Source organism: Doryrhamphus excisus, chromosome 15 (assembly GCF_030265055.1).
Source record: "Doryrhamphus excisus isolate RoL2022-K1 chromosome 15, RoL_Dexc_1.0, whole genome shotgun sequence".
Classification (NCBI taxonomy): domain Eukaryota; kingdom Metazoa; phylum Chordata; class Actinopteri; order Syngnathiformes; family Syngnathidae; genus Doryrhamphus; species Doryrhamphus excisus.
The window spans coordinates 4,142,089-4,165,907 of record NC_080480.1 but is presented as its reverse complement, the minus strand read 5'-3'; the positions used below and the strand labels follow the sequence as shown (position 1 = coordinate 4,165,907).

General features: G+C 36.5%; 1 protein-coding gene across 1 annotated transcript in view; it reads right to left on the bottom strand.

The window, feature by feature from the left end:
- Positions 1–20,265, bottom strand: part of sgsm3 (small G protein signaling modulator 3) — a 45,115-nt gene extending 24,850 nt beyond the window's left edge. Inside the window, exons 1-4 of the mRNA XM_058049958.1 lie at positions 19,747–20,265; positions 18,837–18,883; positions 14,438–14,532; positions 12,946–13,086 (exon numbers count right to left, since the gene is read on the bottom strand). The gene's annotated coding sequence lies outside the window, so the exon portion shown is untranslated. The remainder of the gene's footprint in view (positions 1–12,945; positions 13,087–14,437; positions 14,533–18,836; positions 18,884–19,746) is intronic.
- Between the last annotated feature and the right edge of the window lie 3,554 nt (positions 20,266–23,819).

Genomic DNA, 23,819 nt, shown 5'->3' with positions numbered 1-23,819 from the left:
AATTGTCCATAGGTATGAATGTGAGTGTGAATGGTTGTTTGTCTATATGTGCCCTGTGATTGGCTGGCCACCAGTCCAGGGTGTACCCCCAAGACAGCTGGGATAGGCCCCAGCACCCCCGCAACCCTTGTGAGGATAAGCGGTAGAAAATGAATGAATGAATGTAACCTAAACCAGGCTGCACGGTGGACGAGCGGTCAGTGCGCAGGCCTCACAGCTATGAGACCTGAGTTCAACTCCACTTGTGGAGTTTGCACGTTCTCCGGGTTTTCTCCGGGTATTCCGGTTTCCTCCCACAAATCCAAAAACATGCTAGGATAATTAGCAACTCCCAATCTGTCCATAGGTATGAATGTGAGTGTGAATGGTTGTTTGTCTATATGTGCCCTGTGATTGGCTGGCCACCAGTCCAGGGTGTACCCCGCCTCTCGCCCTGAAGACAGCTGGGATAGGCTCCAGTATGCCCACGCGACCCTCGTGAGGATAAGCAGTAGAAAATGAATGAATGAATGAATTATTAGTCGAAACATATCCATATTTAAGCACATTTTATGGATATTTTTGTCTAAATTAAGCATTTTGAAGGCTAAAAATGACTAAATGAAGTGAAGAATAAATACAGGGCATTCAGAAGATGCATTCAAAGACGCTGTATGTGATATTCTACACTAGTCATGAGGTGTCAGTAATGTTACATTGAGATGAGACAATAGCCATTGCAGGAAGCATGAAAAGAAAATAAATGTCACTGTCAACACTGTCCCCTTTCTTCAGGTCTATGGACACTTTTTTTTAGGGGAAGCATTAATGTACCCTCTATCCGCTCTGTCTGCAAGTAATGTGCAAATATATCAATAAGTGCAACTCACTTATTTACTGCAGAAAAACTGCCTATAAAGCTGAAGTGTCCAGAGAAAACTAACATGAGCGTGTGTGTGTTTATTTTTCTAGCCTCAAATTGACCTGGCAGATTCTACTGTACATCAGAGCATTCGTCAAAAAAAAAAAAAAAAAATCAAAATCTTTGCTCTTCGCTTCATGTTTTTCTTTATATCCGTTCACCTGCCCCCGTTCTCTGCACAATTCTTTGCTCTCCTTGCGATAAGAAGCGGGCCGGGGCTGCGCTTCAATGGTTTAACTCCCCTGCTATGCAGCTCGAATGTGAATGGCATGCAAAAGAAGGGTGCAGACAAGTCAAATGGGCGTTTATATTGTTGCCGCTAGCAGCATCTATGACATCTAAAAGGTCGTTAAATGTCTCAGTTCAGGGATGTTGAGAATGTGCTGTGATAAAAAAAAAAGGCTAAAGTCCTGATTCAGATAATTTGTAAGACTTTAAAGCAAATGGATGAAAATGATACGCGGTCTTGGTGCAAATCCAATGCAGAGTAGATTTGTGTTTGAGGTTTCATCTTTCATCAGACTCCATTCTCCTTAAAAGCAGGGAGGGACGCTCTCACCTTGGATCATTACTATTTAAATAGCAGAATCAGCAAGTAGGAAAAAGTTTTTTGCGTGTCTGTCTAAAAAAAAGAAAAAAAGAAAATACTTCAGAGCATGAATGTTTAATTCTGCTTGCGGTTGACTGCTTCTTAAGCCAAAAATGTCTTGGTGTAGAAATGAAAAAAAAAAAAAGTGGTTGTATCTGTTAGATGCGCCTGTGATCAAATTTGAAAAATTGCAAAATTATGGAAGAAACTATGATTTCATGATGAAATGGGAAATGTGCATTTGAATATGTTGCTTGACTTTGGCTCTATTGTCTTTTGCATTATCCTTTTCCTGGTTAGATTTTGTATATATGTATGTTATATGTTTTTTTTTGTTTATGTTTTTTTTAAAGATTTTTTTCTATATTTATAGTATGTTTTTTGTTTATGTTTTTTTTAGATTTGTTTTCTATATTTATAATATATATTTTTTGTTTGTTTTTTTAGATTTTTTTCTATATTTTTATAATATGTTTTTGTTTGTTTTTTAAATTTTGTCTGTTTTTATAGTATATGTTATTTGTTTATGTTTTTTTATATTTTTTTCTATATTTATAGTATATTTTCTCTGTTTATGTTTTTTATAATTTTTTCCTATATTTATAATGTATGGTTTTTTGTTTATGTTTTTTAGATTTATTTCCTATATTTATAGTATATGTTTTTTGTTTGTTTTTTTTATTTTTTTTTATTATAATAGTATATGTTTTTTGTTGATGTTTTGTTATAAGTTTGTTCTATATTTATGGTATGTTTTTTTTTAGATTTTTTTTTGTTTTTATAGTACATGTTTTTTGTTAGTTTTTTTTAGAATTATTTTCTATATTTTTAGTATATGTTTTTGGTTTATGGTTTTTTAGAAATTTTTTTCTATATTTATAATATATGTTTTTTGTTTGTTTTTAAAATTGTTTTTCTATTTTCATAGTATGTTTTTTGTTTATGTTTATTTTTATTCTGTATTTATAGTATATGTTTTTTTTAGAATATTTTCTATATTTCTAGTATATGTTTTTCTGAATTTTGTTTCTATTTTTATAGTATAATTTTTTGTTTATGTTTTTTTATAATTTTTTCTATATTTATAGTATATATTTTTTGTGGGTTTTTTTAGATTTTTTTTCTATATTTACAGTATATGTTTTTTTTGATCATTTTTCTCTATATTTATAGTAGGAGGTAGATCTTTGGTACTTGGTCCTTTCAAAAAGTGTGAGCACTCCTGATCTACACTTACGATATGACTCATGGAAGAATACTTTCAGTGCACACAGCGCACAAGCTTAAGTTTCACTTTCTAGAGGGGTGTAGCAACCTATCTATCTGCTCTGTGTACTTTCATTCTGGGCTCATTTCCTCCATCCCCCTTAGTGACGCTAAGAGACCAGCACTGTAACCAAATATATTACTCTTATTTTTGTTGTTGTTGTTGTTGTGTGATTATTGACTGACAGCAAATTCAAAGAACCAGGAAGAAAGGCGAAAGAAATCGATACCTTTCATAATCAACATTCCCTGGAAGGTAAGTCCCTGCAAAGCGACTCTATTATAGATTCATGTCACTCTCCCACCCCACACGCACACACACACACACACACACACAGTGATTTATCCATTTTCACCCTGAGTCATGAGACCAAGGAGAGGTAAGCACCTAACATCAAGTCATAAAATTGAGAGCTGACTTTTACCAGCTACATTTACTTTGAGCAGAAGTGCTGAAGCTGCAAGATAATGCTATGATGTATTCCACAATTCATGCCCACAGCATTATTTTATTCCGCAGACTACTTTGCATACACCAGACCTGCTAGGTTGCTGTGCAGCATTGCAATAAAAAAGGTACATCGGCATGTTTGGAGTGGGGGGGGGTTTATTCTTAATCGTCATGTCGGTAAAATGATATTAAATTCCTACTCCTCTACCGCACAGACAAGGAATATAACACGAGCAGAAAAGGATGGCATTAAAACTGGATTTAAAAACAGCACACTACTGTAATTTTATTCCACCCTGGAGAACCTATTTTTCAAAATTATATAATACTGTAAAGCAGGGGGAAAAATAGCTCGGGGTGCAATCTCTTCCAAGGGCTCAAAGTGCTTGGAGGGAGATAAAGGAACATGAATACAATACTTGTGCTGCCACTCTCACCTCGGAAAATGTCTTAATAGACAAAGAAATTACATTTACTCTACAAAGAATCACTAAAATTGAGCATTTTTTAGAATTTTTGAAAACCAACATAAGCCACGTTTACATGGACCTAAATATTCCAATTCCATTCGGGTTATTTGCTCAAACGGAAAAAAATCCAGCCTTTGTATACATCTCATTCCGAAAGAAAAGTGCCAATCGGAATGAATATATAATCGGATTCCCAGGGGTGGAATATTCCTTTCTACAATCCGATTGAGGTATCTTGTACCCGCTCAATCGGAAAGTTGTCAGACTGCGTTCTTCTTCGTGGTGTTTTTCTTCTTCTGTTGTTTATTGGCAGTTGGCAAGCAGCTTTGGTGTGCATTAGCGCCATCTGTGGAACAGAATCTAAACCCTTCTATACGCCATTCACAAGTCCAAATCTCTGTTCCACATTCTGACCCGGACTCACACTTTGTCCACCTATGACAGATATTGTACAGCAGGTATTTTTTTCTGGGTACATGATACCATACAGCATCCATACCAAACTAACATTAAACTTTCATATCAAGGCGGGGGCCTCAAACTAGTGTCCTGCGGGCCACATTTGGCCCGCGGGCCGCGTGTTTGAGGCCCCCGGCTTGATATGAAAGTTTAATGTTAGTGCGGCCCCACGCAAGTTTGATATGGATGCTGTATGGTATCATGTACCCAGAAAAAAATATTACGTTTGATTAATGTTCATGTTAAAGGTTAAATAACTGTTAATAGTTATCCTCCCTATCCGTGTGGAAGTGGTAAGTTTTTGACTAAAGGAAATAACTTGGAGGCTACCGTTTAGGTCGCTAGCTCTCAAGTTTGCGAGTTAGCATGTGTCTCAAGACCCTGCAGTTGCGGAATATGTTGTAAATAAAAAAAGTATAAATGTGTTTTGTCATGTGTACAGGGCTCTAATAATGCTTTGTTAATTTTAATCTGAAAAAAATAATTTGTCTACCCACCAACTATATGTGGTTTCTTAATTTTTAATTATTTGCCGTTTTATTATTATTATTTATTACTGATTGATTGATTTTCTTTATTCTTGATCTTATTTTGTGTAGAAAAATAAAAATGAAGTTATTTGAGAACAGTGGAATGTTTTATCAGAGCTTTTCTTGTAGAAAATCGGAAACAATGCAAAGTTTATTCATTTTTCTGTTTTTAATAAATGCGTTTTTTTGTTGTTTTTTTTAAAACAGCCTCGCCCAGACCCTAGCTCCAGTGGCCCCCAGGTAAATTGAGTTTGAGACCCCTGATGTATACCATTGCTTTTGGAAAGGTCATTCGGAATGACCAAAACTCCTCATGTAAACGTGGCTATAGTGTAACAGATGTGAGTGGATATTTGTTTATACTGTAAAATCTATTTGTTTTCCATTCCTTGGTCTCGGGATTTGGAAAAAAATGGACTTATAAACGTGAAAATAAAATGGATTTCATAGGGCCCCTAAAGCACAAGTCAAGCACGTCGGAAAACAGCACCCTGAGGCGCACACAGCTCCAAGTAATAACCACAGCATCATGCAAATGTGTGTACTTTGCATCGCTCTGAGCTAACTAGTTTAATATCCCGCAGGGAGCATTTTTCGGAGGCGAAGATTCGAACTCACTTTGTTTGATTGTTGTGGTTTGTCGGTGCGGTCAATACCCGTTGGCCTTCCGTAGTCTGATGAAAAATCCTCATATCCATTGATTTCTGGCCTGATGTCAGCGCTTGTCACTGTAATGTAGCAACGTGTTATATGATCGGGAGACCACAGGGCGTTTTACTTTGAAGATCTCGATTTTATGTCAGTCGAGCGGCTGATTGTGCCGCGTAGATTGATGCGGCGTCCGAACACGAACGGAGTCATTTGAAGTAGAGCATAACGAAGTACCGCTTATACTGTACTACAGGGGTCTCAAACTCAATTTACCTGGGGGCCACTGGAGCTAGGGTCTGGGCAAGGCTGGGCCGCATCAGGTTTTCCAAAAAAAAAAACACATTTATTAAAAACAGAAAAATATACAATATTTTTCAGTGCTTTGGTTCCGATTTTCTACAATAAAAGCTCTGATAAAACATTCCACTGTTCTCAAATATCTTAATTTTTATTTTTCTGCACAAAATAAGATGAAAAAAAATAAATCAAGAATAAAGAAAATCAATCAATCAGTAATAAATAAATATAATAATAATAATAAAACGGCAAATAATAAAAACTTAAGAAACCACATATAGTTGGTGGGTAGACAAATTATTTTTTTCAGATTAAAATAAACAAAGCATTATTAGAGCCCTGTCGACATGACAAAACTCGACTATAGTCACATTTATACTTTTTTTTATTTACAACATATTGCGCAACTGCAGGGTCTTGAGACGCATGCTAACTCGCAAACTAGAGAGCTAGCGACCTAAATGGTAGCCTTCAAGTTATTTCTTTTAAACTTAAAATAGCCAAAAACTTACCACTTCCACACGGATAGGGAGAACAACTATTAACAGTTAATTAACCTTTAATATGAACATTAATCAAACTTAGTATTTTTTTCTGGGTACATGATAATGATTAACCTAGCATGCATGTTGTTGGAATCATTTTACTTTATTTTAGTTTTATTGTGTGCGAGATTCATTGTTGTACGCCCCCCCCTCACCAAGTGCACATTCATTGACTCATTCATTTTCTACCGCTTATCCTCACAAGGGTCATGGGTATGCTGGAGCCTATCCCAGCTGACAAACAACCATTCACACTCACATTCATACCTATGGACAATTTGGAGTCGCCAATTAACCTAGCATTCATGTTGTTGGAATAATTTTACTTTATTTTAGTTTTATTGTGTGCAAGATTCATCGTTGTATGCCCCCCCCCCCCCCCACCCACCCCAAGTGCCACGTGTTTGAAACCCCTACTGTACAATATCTGTCATAGGTGGACAAGGTGTGAGTCCGGGTCAACATATGGAACAGAGATTTGAAATCGGGATTCTATGACTGCCAGTGTGGGAGAAGCAGAACATCTGTAGAGTTGATCCTTTCGCATTTGACATGAGTGACACCCGTCACTAATAGGATTTGCCCAACAACCACTACTAATGGTGCAATCTGACACTGCCAAAAAGAGGACTCGGATACCGCCATAAAACAAACTCATATGTCTTGAGTACTTGGACCGCTCAGTGTTATCCAAGAACCAGTGGGCTGCTGTTCCGTCTGATTGCAAAGCACTTGCACTCGGACCTCTGAGATTTTAACCTATGGTGACAATTCAGCCCCGCTTCAGACGATGAATCCAAGCGTGAAGATGATTTGGAAAAAGTCAAATGCTGACAGTCGTAGGATGACTGGGTGCTTGGGTGCTGCTTCCGATTCGGAAAAAAGGAAGGGGTCGGTGCTGCGAGCGAGTCGACCGCGTATGGGCTCGGCGCTGATGCCAAGCGCCCTCGGGTGCTGTTGTGAGTCAGGTTTTCTGTCGCAACGCATTGGCTACAACACAAGACATGCTCCAGGGAGTCCATGTCGGAACCTCTCTGCCCGTTGTGTGTATGTGTATGTGTGTATTTTAGTGTATAAATGTCATGTGTCCCGCAAAACTACAAGCTATTGAAAAAAAAGATTTCAAGATGTCGGAAATATTCACCGTATTTTGCAGGAAAAAATACATTCTCAGGCTGCACGGTGGACGAGTGTTTAGCGCGTAGACCTCACAGCTAGGAGACCCGGGTTCAATTCCACCCTCATCTATCTCTACGTGGGTTTTCTCCGGGTATCATCTAATCAGTCATTTCGATGTCTGTCAATCAATCCCTCCATACATCAATTCATCCATACATCCGTCCCACCATGCAATCATACATCCAACCAAGTATCCATCCTCCATTAATTCTGTCCATTGGCACATCCATCCATCCATCCATCCATCCATCGACCTTTTCATCCGTCCGTCCATTGGACCGTTCATCCATCTATCCAGGCAATCATCCATCCAATCAAGTATCCAGTCTTCATTCACTCGTTCGTCCATCAATCCTGTCCATTGACGCGTCCATCCATCCATCCATCCATCCATCCATGCAATCATCCATCCATTGGACCGTTCATCCATCTATCCAGGCAATCATCCATCCATTGGACCGTTCATCCATCTATCCAGGCAATCATCCATCCATTGGACCGTTCATCCATCTATCCAGGCAATCATCCATCCATTGGACCGTTCATCCATCTATCCAGGCAATCATCCATCCAATCGAGTATCCAGCCTTCATTCACTCATTCGTCCATCAATCCTGTCCATTGGGATGTCCATCCATCCATCCGTCCATCCATCAGTCCATGCAATCATCCATCCGTTGGACCGCTCATCCATCTATCCAGGCAATCATCCATCCAATCGAGTATCCATCCTCCATTCACTCATTCATCCATCAATCCTGTCCATTGGCACATCCATCCATCCATCAGTCCATGCAATCATCCATCCATTGGACCATTCATCCATCTATCCAGGCAATCATCCATCCATTGGACCATTCATCCATCTATCCAGGCAATCATTCATCCAATCGAGTATCCAGCCTTCATTCACTCATTCATCCATCAATCCTGTCCATTGGCACATCCATCCATCCATCCATCCACCCATTGATCCATCAGTCAATCATCCAGCCATCCTACCACTCATCTATCCATCCATAAATCCATTGCTCCGTTCATCCATCTATCCAGGAAGTCACCCCGCCATCCAACCATTCAATCAGTCACATCAATGAATCCATCCCTCCATACATCAGTTCATCAATACATCCATCTAACCATGCCATCATCCATCCAATCATCCACTCTGCATTCCCTCATCCATCGGGCCAATAAGGTAAAGGTGTTGCGTGATTTTCAATTCGACTTTCCATCTTCTTTTCCATCATAGTTCCACATCATTTTCACCCTTTGTTCTTAATGAATTAGGAATTATGGCTAATTACCACTTAAATAAGTCATGTCCAGTCTTACAACATTTTACCCAACAAAATGTGAGAACAAGGCTTTGAATCTCTCACATAATCGTTCCATGCTCTCCATCCTCTGACTGCTCGTCATTGTGAAGCACTCATGCACTAAATTGCCTCTCAAGAAATCTTAAAGATGCAGAAGAGACTCTGGAAGGGGTGTTAATATTCTACTGGAACCCCGATGTTCCTTTCATGGCTCCCACTCTTGAGTTGGATTGACTGTATATTCCCACTTACAGCACAGTACTCGTACCGGGGGGCCACATTACACAGTACGTACAGTATACTACAGACTACTATAACTTCCACAATCCACCCATCCGTTCCTTCAATCATTTAGACCAGGCATGTCTAACCTACTGATGTTTTTTTTTGTTTTTTTTAGCATATTCTAAAAATAGAATTCAACAAGAAAATAAAAAAATATTTATTTCACAAAAACTTCATCAAAATAGTATTTTTTACGGAATAATGTCATAATATTCAAAGGGAAAATAACATCATTTTAGGAGCCTAAAGTTGAAATATTATACAAAATGTAACTTTTCAAAAATTAAACTGGGAGAAAAAGCTAGAATATTATGGGGAAAGGGTCAAATATTATGAATAATAATGATAATCTCACAAGAAGAAAGTTGAAATAGTTTGAAAAAAAACAGGCCTTAATTTAGGAGCATAAAGTTGAAATATTATACAAAATTAAATTTTTGAAAAATTACGCTGGGAGAAAAAGCTAGAAAATTATGAGGAAAATGTCAAATATTATGAATAATAATAATAATAATCTTACAAGAAGAAAGTTGAAATAATTTGAAAAAACGCCTTAATTTTATGAGAATAAAATCAAAATATTACGACAAAAAAGTCTTACCCATAATAATTCTGATGAATATTATGAGGAAACATGTAATTTTAATAGCATATTAAAGAAATTTTTTAAGAATTAATTTGGGGGGAATAAAGTCAAAATATTACGACAAAAAAGTCTTACCCATAATAATTATGAATATTATGAGGAAACATTATGTAATTTTAATCGCATATTAAAGAAAGTTTTTAAGAATTATTTTGGGGGGTAAAAGGTTTTATATTATGATAATAGGTTGAAAAAAACAGGCCTTAATTTCATGAAAATAAAGTCAAAATATTACAACAAAAAATTCGGACTCATAATAATTATGAATATTATGAGGAAACATTATGTAATTTTAATAGCATATTAAAGAAAAATTTTAAGAATTAATTTGGGGGGAATAAAGTCAAAATATTACGACAAAAAAGTCTTACCCATAATAATTATGAATATTATGAAGAAGCATGGACTTTTAATAGCATATTAAAGAAAGTTTTTAAGAATTATTTTGGGGGGGAAGGTTTTATATTATGATAATAGGTTGAAAAAAACAGGCCTTAATTTCATGAAAATAAAGTCAAAATATTACAACAAAAATTTTTACTCATAATAATTATGAATATTATGAGGAAACATTATGTAATTTTAATAGCATATTAAAGAACATTTTTAAGAATTATTTTGGGGGAAATAAAGTCAAAATATTACGACAAAAAGTCTTACCCATAATAATTATGATGAATATTATGAGGAAACATTATGTAATTTTAATAGCATATTAAAGAAAAGTTTTTAAGAATTAGTTTGGGGGGAAAAAGGCTTTATATTATGATAATAAAGTTTAAATATTTCGGGAATAAATACATAATTTACAAGAAGAAAGAAATAGAAATAGATGGAAAATAAATAAAACGCTATTTGACAGGGCTGATGCAGTTTTTTCTTGAAATATACCTCACGTCTTAGCATGTGTAGCTTCACAAAATATCCGAGGGGCAAAGTTGCATCCTTTCATTTTTTCACTTTGCGGTCCTGGCTGGATAAAGTTTGCACCGCATCGGGCGAGATGGATGAAAAACTGAATGGAAGCTGATATCCATTACAGTTAGCATTGGCTGTGGAAATGTAATACACATCACATGAAAAATCCCATTTATTTTCACTAATCACACAAATGAGGTCAATCCATCATAAAAAAAAACAGCGAAAAAGAAAATGTTGAGAGCTGAACGATGATATCACATGAAACCATAATCTACTTCTTCTAGTTTTCCCATCTAGCGGCGAGCCCTGTGAGAGAGAGAGAGCTTGGAACATTATTGTTCGTGAACACGCTCGCCACATACGCACACTTCCCTTTAATCACCGGGAAAAAGAACCCGAAACCTTTACGACGCCCCTTCAATGCCCGGAACGATCATAATTAGGATTTTCTGAGTCATATGACTTTTCTTTTCCTTTTTCTCTGCCCTCTTGTTCCTTCATCTGCTGTCTTAACAATGTGTGTTTTTTTTCTAGAAGTGAGGTAATTACTGATTATACACACACACACACACACACACACACATACGTGTGCTCTCTCACACACCAGAGGCCTTCATGGAGGACTAGAGCACATTAGAAATTTATAGGGGTACTCAGAGAGGTTATGCCTCCCTGCAATTTTAATGTTCTGTATCTTTGCAGCTACAAGCGGTGGACATATACATCATATACGGTCTGGTAGCATAGACGGGGTTAAAGGTGCCTTGCGATGATGGGATGTATAGCGTATATTCTCACACCTGTGGTGATGCATATCCGAGTCCGCTCGGTGATATTCTGAAAGCTGCAGTTTGATTCCAACATTGATTAGCCGATCGTTCTATAAAGTGATGTCGTTTTCACGGTTATTATTTCATATCTGTAGCTGGGTTTTTTTTCAATTTCTGCTGTTTTTTTTTTATTTACCAACTATTTCAACATCAACTTCTCATAATTATGACTTTATTCTTGTAACATTGCACCCCCCCCACAAAAAACACTTTATTCGTTGTTTTGTTTGTTTCTCATAATATTACAACATATTTTTCTTTAATATTTCAAGTTTATTTATAATTTGTCATTTATAATTAAATTATATATATAAATTAAATTATAATATATACAATAATTAATAATATATACTATTATAATATATATATAATAATAATATAATAATCATTATTATTATTATTATTGACTTCATTCTCATAATATTTTTCACAAAATGTTCCTTATTCATTGTTTTATTTCTTTCTCAATTACAAATGTATTTTTTCTTTAATATTTCAACTTTATGCCACTAAAATAATGCTATTTTAGGTTACAAGTTTATTTTCCTAAAATTATTTTTTCCCCATTAGATAACATTTTACTTGTAATATTTTTACTTTGTCATATAATTACAGCTGGGGTTTTTTTTCCATTTCTGCTGTTTTTTTTTATTTAAGAACTATTTCAACATCAACTTCTCATAATTATGACTTTTGACTTTATTCTTGTAACATTGCAACCCCCCCCCCCCCCAAAAAAAAAAACACTTTATTCATTGTTTTGTTTGTTTCTCATAATATTACAACTTTTTTGCAACATATTTTTCTTTAATATTTCAAGTTTATTGTTTGGAAAATTGCGATTTTTTGTTGCACTAAGAATGACTTTTTTTTTTTTTTTTTTTTACAAATTTTCCAACTATTAATTATATATTTACTATTTATTTTGTTCAGTTTCAGTCCTGATTGTAAGCACATGATAAGTGATGGCATATGTCTTCAACCGACAAGAAGAGTCCAGTTGCCTCGATTCACCTTTCTACAGACTATAGGGGTGTTATTTCATGTCTGGAGGGCTCTAATCTATGTTGAAAACCCTATTTAGAAGGACATAAACAGGAAAATATTCCATTTAAAAATAAAGGAATCCTGTAGTTTGTGGAAATTCACTTATCACAATTGGGTCAGGAACCAATCACCTTCGATAAAGGAAGGATTACTGGATATACAAATTGGAAAAGATGTCTAAAATGTCTTGTTTTCACCTTAGTGCATCCATCCGCTTTGCTTGACTATCCAGACAGTGACGTCAGCTTGGGATTGATGAAGCGCTATCAGTCTCTGCTGTCACTTGGCAAACCTGAAGTGATGATACGCGTAAAAGCAACATATACGGTCTGCTAGCATAGACGGGTTAAAGGTGCCTTGCGATGATGGGATGTATAGCGTATTCTCACACCTGTGATGATGCATCCGAGTCCGCTCGGTGATATTCTGAAAGCTGCGGTTTGATTCCAATGATTCCAACATTGATTAGCCGATCTTGCTATAATAGTGATGTCGTTTTCACGGTTTCACACAAACCGGAGACATTTATTTTTTTTTAGAGCGAGTCTGTCCCGAGTACCTTCATGCTGCACTAAGTAGACAACAAGGTCGTAGGGCCGCGGCGAGCTGTCAGCTGGGGGTTGGTAGCGTGATGAGCTCCAAGTGGAGCATGACAGGCCTGGCGGTGGACAGACCCTCCTGGGGAGGTCAGCTCTCCAAGCTAGGGGTAAAGAGGTAAAGGTTAGTCATGATGAAACATGCAGAAGCTCATTTGGGGTTTCGGGTCATGTGATTCGAACACACGGCGGGAAGTTTTTGCAGCCAGGGTCACATAGTGAAACATGAAAGGATGCAAAGGACCACTTTGATACAGTATTTTGTATGGATGAAAAAGTATGTTATTAATATCAACTTTGGTCTGTGCTCTTTTTACCCCATTTTTGCTGGGGTTTTTTTCAAAATATTTCCACTTTTTTCTTAAATACTTAAATAATTTTCATAAATTTTCTTTCCCAGTCCAAGGTGTACCCCACTTCTCGCTCAAAATCAGCTGGGATAGGTTCCAGCATGCCCATGCAGCACTAATGAGGGTAAGGGGCATAGAAAATGGATGGATGGATGGATGGAATTTTCTTAATAATATATATAATATTATTTTTATTATTATTATTATTAATATTATTATTATATATAAATTATAAGATATTATAATTAAATTATCATTCAATATTTTTTACAAAATTTTCCTTATTCACTGTTTTATTTCTTTCTCAATTACAAATGTATTTTTTTTTATATTTCAATTTTATGCCACTAAAATAATGCTATTTTTCCTGACAGTATGTTACAAGTTTATTTTCCTAAAATTATGACTTTTTCCCCATAATTATGACTTTTTTTCCCCATTAGATAACATTTTACTTGTAATATTTTTACTTTATTGTCGTATAATTACAGCTGTTTTTTTTAATTTGCCGACTATTTCAACATCAACTTCTCGTAATTATGACTTTGTTCTGAAGATATTTTGACTTTATTTTTGTAACATTGCCCCCCCCCCCCAAAAAAAAACACTTTAGTCATTGTTTTGTTTCTCATATTACAACTTTTTTCCAGCATATTTTTTTTTAATATTTCAAGTTTATTCTTTGGAAAATTGCGACTTTTCGTTGCATTAAGAATTACTGTTTGTTTTTTTTTTCTTCAATTTTTCCAACTATTAATTATTTATTTACCATTTATTTTGTTCGGTTTCAGTCCTGATTGTATGATAAGTGATAAGATGATAAGTGATGGCATATGTCTTCAACCAACAAGAAGAGTCCAGTTGCCTCGATTCGCCTTTCTGCAGACTATAGGGGTGTTATTTCATGTCTGGAGGGCTCTAATCTATGTTGAAAACCCTATTTAGAAGGACGTAAACAAGAAAATATTCAATTTAAAAATAGAGGAATCCTATAGTTTGTGGAAATTCACTTATCACAATCGAGTCTGGAACCAATCACCTGCGATAAAGGAAGGATTACTGGATATACAAATCGGAAAAGAAGTCTAAAATGTCTTGTTTTCACCTTAGTGCATCCATCCGCTTTGCTTGACTATCCAGACAGTGACGTCAACTTGGGATTCATGAAGCGCTATCAGTCTCTGCTGTCACTTGGCAAACCTGAAGTGATGATACGCATAAAAGCAAATGAACGTGAAATCAGATCTCTCCTTGCTGAAGTCGTAATAAGAGAGAAAAGGTTGGGGAATTATTCAACTCCCGCATCGCAATTTAATTGACTCTGTCCTTATTTGAAGGAAACCCAATTATAAGAAACATCAAGCATAACGGGATTATTTGAAATAAAAATGAATCATCAGGCAGTGGTTCATATTTCACACAAGTGTATTCACATACAATACGAAAGATACATTTGGTTCATTTCCCCCCCCCCCCCTAAAATGTTGTGTAAATAATGGAGCGTTCGAGGCAGCAGGGGGGGAAAAGAATGGAATTTCTCAAGAAATAGAACGGAGCCTGCATGGGCAGCATGACTCACGCTCACAGGTACGGGAGGTGATCATCCGCACTGCAGGGAAGAAATGCAATAAATTTGGGTGTTACAAAACAAAACTATTCATCCACGCGCACGCTACAAAGCTCATATAAAACCAAATGAAACATTCAGCGCTGTCCTGCGATGCACTACAAACACACAACACAGTGCTTTTGTCTTGTACGTTCATGTTCCACAGGAGCGCATCTCCGAGAACTCCGAGAGATGTGATCCACAATCCCAAAGCACATTCTCAATGCTTGTCACACATGAATTATATCAGGGCCTGTTCCGGGAGGGGAATTGGCTTCCATATTATGTCATACACAATAAACTGCGGACACGGCACACAAACATATTCATGCACGGCGCCGAGTTGAACGTGGTTATGGAGAGATAAAGGCGGTGAGGGGAGTGGAATAATAAAATGTGACAAACAAACCCGGAGCCTTGATGAGGAGGATGCTACATAGGATAATAACAAGCGGATGCTGCGCGTTTTAATGCAATAAGGTCACGAACTGTCAACACAAATTGGATGATGGTGACGATCACTTCAAAATATTAATTGCGGTGCCCAAATATTTTCCACTCAGGGAATATATAGCGTAATTTCTGGCGTATAATAAGCTCCAGTCTTTAAGCCACACCCACTAAATTTGGACACAAAAACAGATGGTCTCTTTATTTGACAGGAGTCAATCCTGAGCTAAGAAAAAAACAAGGTTATCAACATTAGTCCTCTTAGAAAGAATGCTAAATTCATCACACCACGACTTAACACTCAAAATGTAGCTAAGAAATATTCAATAAAATTACCAATAAAAATGTAAAAATACTGAGAAAAAAACATGTAATATTACTACAAATAGTAATTTATATTTAATATTTTTCAAATGTATTTATTTATTATAATTTATGATATTTTATAAATTTCTAATATTATATTTATTTATATTTATAAATATTTTTTTTCCAATGCGCTCCAGTGTTTAAGCCACACCCACTAAATTTAGATACAAAAACAGATGGTCTCTTAATTTGACAGAAAAAAATGCTAAATTCATCACGCCCCGACTTAACACTCAAAAGGTAGCTATGAAATATTCAATAAAATTACCAGTATGAGTAAAATTTGTAAAATACATTTGAGAAAAAAAACATGTAATATTACTACAAATAGTAATTTATATTTAATATTTTTCAAATGTATTTATCATATTTTATAAATTTATAATTTTATATTTATAAATATTTTTTCCAATAAGCTCCAGTGTTTAAGCTACACCCACTAAATTTAGACACAAAAACAGATGGTCTCTTTATTTGACAGAAAAAATGCTAAATTCATCACACCATGACTTAACACTCAAAAGGTAGCTAGGCAATATTCAATAAAATTAGCAATATGAGTGTAAAATTTGTAAAATACATTTGAGAAAAAAACATGTAATATTACTACAAATAGTAATTGAAATTTAATATTTTTCAAATATATGTATTTATTATGATTTATTTATTATATTTTATAAATTTATAATTTTGTATTTATACATATTTTTTAATGTGGGGTAAAAAATGGGTTTCAATACATTTTTTTTTGTGTGTAGCTACCATTTTACGCTAATGTATGTGACATTTTTTATTTTGAACACAGTATCACACACATAATCACAAAAAGCAACCGACCCAGAAATCGTTTTCTCTATCCCGCTTGGTTCAAGTTCCCTTGTTGTTGTAGCCACAGTCATTTCAGGGTTTGATGTTTCCTATTTTAATCGCCGGCTGCTCCCCTGGTGGCAAAGTGACTAATGATCGAATGATTACTTCTGTCTCTCGGCTGAAATTAGTTGTGATGTGTGTTATTATGACTGACAGATTGCCTGAGGGGCTGATGTAAACGGCTCTCTGGTGAATATCAAAGCTGTGCTTGCTGTAATTAGAATAGTGCTTGAACTGGGCTTGTTTATGTTGCCGTCGATGCATATGTCACATATCGATCGACTGTTTTATTGGGCTGCAGCAGGGGTGTCCAAAGTGCAGCCCGGGGGCCATTTGTGACCCTCTGCTGTTTATTTTATCGCCTTGTGTCATATTTAAAACATGATATTTAACCAAAATAAGTCCAATTTTTAAAAAAGTTTAGAAAAGAATAATATCGTAATATTATGAGAAAAATATATTTTTTGGAGCGTAAAGTTGACATATTAAAGAAAAAAAGAAATTTTTCATTTTTCAAGAAACAAACAAAACAATTAATAATGTTTTTTTAATTAGGTTGCAGGAAAAGTCAAAATATTGACCAAAAAAGTCCTAATGTAACAATAAACGTTAAGAATTGCGGCAAAAAAATATGTAATATTATGGGAATAAAGTCATAATTACAAGAAGAAAGTTGAAATAGTTAAAAACAAGGGAAATTATATTTAACCAAAATAAGTATATATTTTTTTAAAAGTTTAGAAAAGTCCTATTTTTGTGAGAATAATATCGTAATATTACGAGAAAAATATATTTTTTGTAGCGTAAAGTTGACATATTAAAGAAAAGAAGACATATTTTTTGAAGTTGTGATATTACAAGAAACAAACAAAACAATTAATAATGTTTTTTTAATTAGGTTGCAGGAAAAGTCAAAATATTGACAAAAAAGTCCTAATGTAACAATAAACATTAAGAATACATTAGTTGCGGGAAAAAGTTATGTAATATTATGGGAATAAAGTCATAATTACAAGAAGAAAGTTGAAATAGTTAAAAACTAACAATAGCAGAAAAAATTGAAATAAGATATGAAATAAGTCACAATTTTATGAAAATAAATGCATCATATTATGAGAAAAAATAATATTATTTTAGTTTAATTTAGTTTAAAGTCCGAATATAATGAGAAACCAAAAAAAGTTGTAATTTTTGGAAAATTAGCTTTGGGAAAAGTTATAATATTATGGGAATAAAGTCAAAATACTATGGGAATAAAGTCATAATACTACTACTACTACTACTACTACTACTACTACTACTACTAATAATAATAATAATAATAATAATATTACCAAAAAAATCAAATATTTGGGAAATTTAAAAAACAAGCAAAGTGTATATCAATAATTTACTTTTTCACCTCTTTCACAAAACTAAGATGTGTTTTTTTCATGAAAGACGTTTGGACACCCCTGGTCTGGAGGATCAATACGAAGATTCTGGTGCACTTGAAGTCTTTTACTGGTGCAACAACTGCGCACGCTCACGACCATCGTGTGCACAGTTGTGACAAGAGCAGCTGCTAGTGGCTAAACGTGCAGAGAGCTTTGAGTAAAGCTCCTGGGCATGTTAATGCTCATAAGCAGCAGGCTTGTTTGGAGGCTTTTTGACATCACTACGCTCGAGCGAACAGCCCTGCATCCCAGATACATGTTTGGAGAAGTGTGATTTGCGCCGCATGTGCTGGCTGGTGCTAGACTACTGGTGGCTGCGCCGGCTGTGTCAGACAGTGGATCGCTGTGGATATTACCAGCGGCGGTGGCGCTACCAGTAAGGGCACATATTGGATCCAGTCGGCGGAACTGAGACAATAAAACACACACATTGCTACTGCACAATCAGTGAGGTTACGTACGAATATGTCTAAAAACACATTCAAAATTAATCGTCATCTACCATTCATATTTAAGCACAATGAATAAAACATCTGACAGAATTCTGAATGCTCGTTCTACATTAAAAATGAAAAAGATGTGTCCTACAGGTTTTAATGAGCCTGAAAGGTTGGAGGGGAAATACGTGATTTATGTCATTTGTGGTGACATGCTATTTATTTATGTGTTGTGTATAAAACAAACATGCACAATATGTATTATAAGACCGCCACTTAACATGGACCGAGAACGACCAGGTTAGGACCAGGTGTAGAATAGCAAGAATTCACCTTTTGCACTGTTGCACCATGGGATTTCAAGGCGGTCCTATGTAGAGCTTCAAAATACAAAAAGAAGACATGGGAGTTAAACCAAAACATTTAAAGTAAACATTTTATGATAAACGTTAAAGTGAAATAGGCTCCTTATAAGCCAAAATCATGACAACTGGTCTTATAATTTTGATAAAAAGTGTACTGGTATATTAAACAGAAACCACATGCACTAGTATCAAGTGAAAAACCGCCCACAATTCCATCGATTGGCTCTACCAGTATTGTGCTAAAATGTGATTGGCCACCCTGCTGTCACTCAATGAGAGAACCGGAATTTACACATCGATGTTTTGCTAGGAATTCAACTGTCGCTGTAAATTGTGAACGTGTTGGGCCTGAGACGATTTTTAGTAGCATATGTTAATGTTTGATATGCAATAACATTTGCCTTTTTTGCGTTTGTGCGGGTACTGTCTTGAGTGCCAAATTTTCAATTGGTCCTATAATTTTAATAAAAAGTGTACTGGTACATAAAACAGAGACCACAACCACTAAGATCAAGCGAAAAACCGCCCACAATTGCATCGATTGGCTCTACCAGTGTTGTGCTAAAATGTGATTGGCCACCCTGCTGTCACTCAATGAGAGAACCGGAATTTACACATCGATGTTTTGCTAGGAGTTGAACTGTCGCTGTAAATTATGAACGTGTTGGGCCTGAGACGATTTTTAGTAGCATATGTTAACGTTTGGTATGCAATAACATTTGAATATTTGCTTTTTTTGCGTTTATTCGGGTATGTGCACCTACGTACATATGTAAGTGACGTCATCCATTTAAACAGGCAGCGTGCTAGCATGATTTAACTTGAAGTTATGCACCAAAAAAACACTCAACACACATAATAACGTCATCAAACCTCACCTTAGTGGATTGACACGCAGCACCGCCGTGTGGAATAACGAAGAGGTGAAAGAACGGGAGCGATATCAGTACTAGCTAGCAGCACTGTAGCTAACGCTCACTTCTGATGGTGCATTCAAGGGCAGCCTAAAAAAGTCGGAGTAACGACAGCTAATGAAACAAAACGAGAAAAACGAATTGACTTTCTTAACATTTCATGGACATAGCAATTATATCCAAAACCGATATGTATTTTGGTAAAATAATTGACATTTAATTATACTGGGCTGATGCTCCATCGCGAGGAGATGAATGCATTTTGGTAAACTAATTGGCCTTGAATTAAACTGGGTTGATGCTACATACCAAGGAGATACATGGTTGCCGTGGAAACGACAGAGAAGCTATTCTCATTAGCAAGCCAGTGTACCTTCCCAACAACTGTTTTCCCACGGTGAAATAAACTACATATTGTTGCTTCAAAGGCTATTATTCAATGTAGGGCCACATCGTTTCACACAACAACTGGCTTGCCCGAGAACGTGTCACGTAGATGACGTCATTGGCTCATGCAAGGTGTGATGAGAGAACTTGGGGATTAGTTTTAAAGGGGGCGGGCTGCGGCAGCATGGAGCCACGTTCAAATGGGAGTTAATCGCTTTAAAGCTGCTTTTAATGCCGGAGCACGGATGACATCATACACAGAGCCGTGGAAGGCTTTAAATATACTTTCAAAAATAAATATAAAATTTAAAAAATTTTTTTAAAAAAATTAAATATACTTTAAAAAAAACATTCCAGGTTTGCCAACACCTGCCTTGGCTAAGCTGGTGATGCAACATGTTCATCATTTTGTAAAAAAAAAAAATGAATTTTTTTTTTTATCATAATAATACATTTTATTTGTATAGTGCTTTTCAAAATACTCAAAGACACTACAGAAAAATGGAGTTGAATAAAAACAAGTAAACAGAGTAAAAGATACATTAAAATACAACATTCACAATATTTATATTATATATATTTATTATATTTATTTATTTGTATACATATTTATACGTTATTCCAACAAGAAATACATTCGATCTCTTTAGACCCGATTTGAGTCATTGTGGATGAATAAATGTTCTGCTAGTATGACTAAACGCCCTATTTTCCCAGGGCTTTCGAAGAAATTAATGAATATTATTTCATATTCGTCCTGGAGATGCGAAAATGGAGCTATTATTTTCTCAGAGGGCAATTTTTCTCATCCTGAAGAGACATTATTTCTGTTGTTATTTCATTCCCGCTACTTTCAAGTTATTTTTGCACTACTGAAACTTGTCAAAGAGATATTATTTTAGGCATAATGACATGTTGAGTATAACCTCAGAGGAGCTGTATTTGTTATTGTTGGTGTTTTTATTATATCAAATCTCAAAATATGCTTACCTTATATTCATTCATTTTCTACCGCTTTTCCTCACGAGGGTCGCAGGGGGTGCTGGAGCCTATCCCAGCTGTCTTTGGGGCGAGAGGCAGGGTACACCCTGGACTGGTGGCCAGCCAATCACAGGGCACATATAGACAAACAACCATTCACACTCACATTCATACCTATGGACAATTTGGAGTCGCTAATTAACCTAGCATGTTTTTGGAATGTGGGAGGAAACCGGAGTACCCAGAGAAAACCCACGCATGCACGGGGAGAACATGCAAACTCCACACAGAGATGGCCGAGGGTGGAATTGAACTCGGGTCTCTAGCAAAAGAGTTGTGTAATGTCATAAATAATGAATTATAGGAGTGTATAAGTGACTATAGGGGTGCTACTTCATGTCTAGAGAGCTCTAATAATGTTAAGAAAACACATTTAGAAGGTTCATTCATTCATTCATTTTTTAGCGCTTATCCTCACGAGGGTCACAGGGGGTGCTGGAGCCTATCCCAGCTGTTTTCCGTGCGAGAGGCGGGATACACCCTGGACTGGTGGCCAGCCAATCACAGGGCACATATAGACAAACAACCATTCACACTCACATTCATACCTATGGACAATTTGGAGTCGCTAATTAACCTAGCATGTTTTTGGAATGTGGGAGGAAACCGGAGTACCTAGAGAAAACACGGGGAGAAGATGCAAACTCCACACAGACATAGCCGAGGGTGGAATTGAACTGTGGTCTCCTAGTGGTGAGGTCTGCACGCTAACCACTCGACCGCTGTGCAGCCCCTTTACCATATATTATGGTACTTCATTCAGTATTGCAGTGAATGAATGTCTATATGTATTTTAGCAGTGCAAATATATGGGGGCCCTGTGATTGGCTGGCCACCAGTCCAGGGTGTACCCCGCCTCTCGTCCCGAAGACAGCTGGGATAGGCTCCAGCACCCCTTGCGACCCTTGTGAGGATAAGCGGTAGAAAATGAATGAATGAATGAATATATAGGGGTCTTTTTTTAGCAGATCTAGCAGATTGTGTATTGATGTAAGTGGTTACCCAGCATACCTTGCGGGTTACATATTAGAACAAGTGTTATTTTTAGTTGCCGCCGTTTTGATGGCCTCTTGTTGGTTGGCGTTGTGGCCATGTTGGTGTGTGTGTGTGTGGGGGGGGTAGCGGGCATAAAAGGGCACAAATAGAATTGTATTCCATTGAGGATTACGTGTTACTTTAAATGAAGAAGGGATAACGGAAGGGTTAATCCCGCTTTTTAATCCTGAGGCGATAAAGATCTTAGCGTGGTTGCGCTGTTAGAGATGCGGAAACATGGCATGCTTCCGCAACTGCAACTCTCGGCAGGACGTTTTGAGACAACGGGGAAAATTTTTTTGGGGGGGGGGGGGGGGGTCAGAGAGGTGGCGGAGGAGATGAGTGATGGATGAAACGGTGCGATGGTGTGGGGGGAAAAGAGCGAGAGTGAATGCCGATCATAGGCTACGTTTCATCTGGAGGGATGTGTACAAACTGATTTTAGACACACACACACACATGCACACACACACACACACACACACACACACACATGGCTGTAATTGGATGGTAATCTTGGGAACCTGCTGTCATGATGGCGCATTCATTTTTAATCGCTCCTCCTCTGTCAGGTTGGGAAAGTGGGGCAGACGGCATCATCCTGCCAGCCCTGGCAGCCCTTAAAGAAACAGCACTTTCACTTTCACTTTCAAACCAGGAGTCTTTTCCTGCAAGATGGAGGAAAACGTCAGGGTCTCGTTACCGCCTATTCTTGTTGGCGTGGGGATGATTAGACGTTTTATTTTCATTCATTTTCTACCGGGGGTGCTGGAGCCTATCCCAGCTGTCTTCGGGACGAGAGGCGGGGTATACCCTGGACTGGTGGCCAGCCAATCACAGGGCACATATAGACAAACAACCATTCACACTCACATTCATACCTATGGACCTATGAGACACACAAGCACCAGATTTAATCACAGGAACAACAGGCTTGTATAGCAGGTCCCGACGTCACTTCCTGTCCGACTGCCACTCCCACAAGAAACTTATGTCATCTCCAATATTGGATTATAGGCATGTCAAGGTGACTATAGGGGTGTTATTTTGTGTCTATAGGTCTCTAATCATGTTATTTATTATTATTCATGATGATGAGAATATTCCAGGAATCCTACTTCTGGAACCAATTAGAGATAAACAAATAAGTAGTAGGTATTAAAACCGAGGTTTTACTATACTGAGTTTTTATGTCCCTTAAAGGTGACTATAGGGGTGCTATTTTGTGTATATAGGTCTCTAATCATGTTATTTATTATTATTTATTATGATGAGAATATTCCAACAAGAAAGTACTAGGCATGAAAACCGAGGTTTAACAATACTGAGTTTTTATGTCCCTTAAAGGTTACGATAGGGATGCTATTTTGTGTCTATAGGTCTCTAATCATATTATTTATTATTATTTATGATGATGAGAATATTCCAACAAGAAAGTACTAGGTATGAAAACCGAGGTTTAACAATACTGAGATTTTATGTCCCTTAAAGGTTACTATAGGGGTGCAATTTTGTGTCTATAGGTCTCAGGTGTCTATAGGTGTCATGTTATTTATCATTATTTATGATGATGA